This window comes from Triticum aestivum, chromosome 5B, assembly GCF_018294505.1.
Source record: "Triticum aestivum cultivar Chinese Spring chromosome 5B, IWGSC CS RefSeq v2.1, whole genome shotgun sequence".
Classification (NCBI taxonomy): Eukaryota; Viridiplantae; Streptophyta; class Magnoliopsida; order Poales; family Poaceae; genus Triticum; species Triticum aestivum.
In genome coordinates, this window is record NC_057807.1 from 660,421,781 (window position 1) to 660,424,948 (window position 3,168).

The following is a 3,168-nucleotide window of genomic DNA, read 5'->3' on the forward strand; positions in this document are numbered from 1 at the left end:
GCTAAGTAATTACACTAAGCTGACGCGAGCAGAGGAGAAGGTTCTATCTTTGCAGACCGGACGCTTTAGCCAGGTCGCCGCTGGTCGCGACTGGCGGGCTCCAAGTCGCGCCTGCGGAGCCGTCAACCAGACGTGGTCTAAAGCCGATGTACCTGCCTGCTACTACCAGCCAGTCCCCACCGCTAGCTAGCACTATAAAAGGCTAACCATGCACGATCCGAGGTTCATCCACAGCCAATTCCGAGTTGTTCCGAGTCACTGAATCTGCACAGAACGACGAACTCTTGTTGAGCTCATCGGACTAACCGCCATGGTTTCGTCAATGAAGCAGTACAGAGATCAGGCCGCCGGGGTGCCCATGTCCCTCTCCCTCTCGCTCTCCCTCGGTGCCGTGGCCGACCGCAGCAAGAAGATGCGCCGCGGCGGCGCCGACGGCGAGTTCGTGTGCAAGACGTGCGGCCGCTCGTTCCCGTCGTTCCAGGCGCTGGGCGGACACCGGACCAGCCACCTCCGTGGCCGCCACGGGCTCGCGCGCCGGATACGATCAGCCGGCGACCAGGAAGACCACGGACCAGAAGCAGGCGCACCGGTGCCACATCTGCGGGCTCGAGTTCGAGATGGGGCAGGCGCTTGGCGGCCACATGCGTCGGCACCGTGACGAGGCGGTCGCCACCACGGCCCAGGCACCGCCCGTTCTGCTCCAGCTCTTCGTCTAGCTCATTTGTTTGATTCTACTTCCACGTAGATAGACATCCAGTGCAGGTTTACTGGTTCACCTGTGTGCGCGATTGGATTTGTACATTTGCTGCACACTAGTAAGTGTTGATCGCTGCTTCATTCTCTCATTTTTATGATTATGTACATATTTAGGACTTGTTCGTTCGTTGATTCAGAGACTACATATACGTTACATTGATTTGTTCGTTATTCTGTTCTAACTGAGCCGCCTACGAGTTGAGTCGATCAATCCTGATAAATAACTCCGCAACGACGAGTTGTGCAATATTTTTCATTGAAAGAGGGTCTTTTACTCTGTCGTTGAACAAATCCCTTGCTACCATCTCCAAGTGTCTGCACCCAAAGGCAAAATACACTTGGGCCTCCACGTCATGAAGTGGGCACCACATCTCATCAAATGTGCAGATTTGGAATGACATGCAGAAGTCAAAAACTCTAATTATTTAGAAACAAACAAGTGTGACAATACACGATAACCCACATAAATTTTGTATCCCCACCTAGGTTTGGCCTCCTTAAGTCGTGCGCTCATCACAACCAACCAGTTTTACAACAATTTTTTTGATACAAGTATATACTTGTTTGTGGAGGGAGATTAAAAGCCACATAGACCGTCGACCGATGCGGCGCATGAGCTACACATTTTGCTCCAGCTTTTTGTCTAGTTTTTACAAATATACATGTATTTGTAGGAATGATGCATCTATGGAAGAAATAATTGTGTCACCCGCAAAAAAGAAAAGAAATAATTGTGTATCCCTACACGAATTATAACTATTCTAGGGTGCATGACCCCAAGTCACGCGGGGAGGGGAATCCGGCATGGATAAGGAAGGAATCGCGTGGAATCACCAAGGGTGTAGAGTTGCTAGCCCTCTCGATGTAACTAATGCTCGATGTGCTAGAGGTAACGACGGTCAACAATGCGTTGAATCATCGGCAGAAAAGACACTAGCGCATCCCATGAAGAGAAGAGAAGTGAGCAAAGACTAGGTGACAATTGCTCATCGGGAGGGCACGTGATTTGAACCTATGTTTCGATTATGGATAACTAATTGATTACATATGTGGATCATTGAAAGGTCGTACGAAGTGCACTAAGTTTGTTATGAGCCGGTAGGAGCGGACCATTTGTCTCATCGAAAAATAGGGAGTGTGGATGATGTAATGTGATGTGATGATGCAATGGTTAGCAAGAGCTCTGTTGTTGGGGCTTCAGTAGGAGGTAGGTTGAGGTAAGGAGGTGTGTGAGGAGGTAAGTCGAGGTAACATGACAAATAAGAATGTTTAGCGAGGTGTGCTTGGGTGAGGAGGGCACGGGCAAGAAAATGAGCTGAATGTGCTACCCAAATTATCCGTGCCAACATTTGTGAGGAGGACAATAGAAACAATGTATCACACGAAAAAACGACGTATACGAACTCTTTCATAAATAAGGAAGGTCATCAATTAAAATTGAGGGTCATTCTCATTCACTTTAACCAGTACTAGTATTGTGAAAATAACAAAGCTGGTGAAAATGATCGATCAGAACAAGCAAGAGCCAGCATCATTCCATATGTCACAGCAAGTTACCTAACTTTTTTCTCGGGCATACTAGGTGGAGTAAATACCGCTAGCGTAGACACTACACAAGTATGAAGGACTCTGCACGATCAAAGATCTTTTCATGGACTCTAGAATGTTCTAGACCCCTCCGGTCCACATGCTCACGCCTGTGCCACCCACCAACTTATATTTTTGTGAAAAAATGCGAACACTAGAGCCCTGACTATTTTATTCGATCCGTTTAATGGATTAACTGTCGAATCCCATGACATTCACAGTAAAGAAGATTGTCAATAAAAAATAATCATAATCTTATCAAGTTCTCATTCGCTTTAGGAAATATTATGCCAACGGAGTGTCAATGTCTCAGTAAGTGCCAGGCGAATAACTCCCATCTGAAAAAATCCCGGTAGCACTACGTCGGTCGGGACAGATCGCCTAACCTTATTTTTCTGTAAAAAAAAGCTACCTCCTCCTATCCGAATTAACTAATACTCCAGTTAGAGGTTGCATCATTGGCATTGTTAGGCCTTATACAATGCAAAGTGCTTAAAAGAAGTGCATGTGGAAATAAATCAGGCTTTACTTAAGCATCGGTGTTTATTTGTACATGCACTAATAGAAAAAGGGCTTACAGTCCCGGTTGGTGAGGGCCTTTAGTCCCGGTTCATGAACCGGGACTAAAGGGTCGGTACTAATGCCCTGGCCCTTTAGTCCCGGTTCAATCCAGAACCGGGACAGATGGGCCTCCACGTGGCCTGTCCGCTGAGCCCAGGCAGGAGGGCCTTTGGTCCCGGTTGGTGGCACCAACCGGGACCAATAGGCAGCCACGCGTCAGCATTTCTGTGGCTGGGGTTTTTGTTTTTTTTTTGAAAAGGGGGG

General features: G+C 47.6%; 1 pseudogene; it reads left to right on the top strand.

Moving 5' to 3' along the window:
* The first annotated feature begins 239 nt into the window (after positions 1-239).
* On the top strand, positions 240-888 carry LOC123117495 (zinc finger protein ZAT7-like; annotated as a pseudogene).
* The last annotated feature ends 2,280 nt before the right edge of the window (positions 889-3,168 follow it).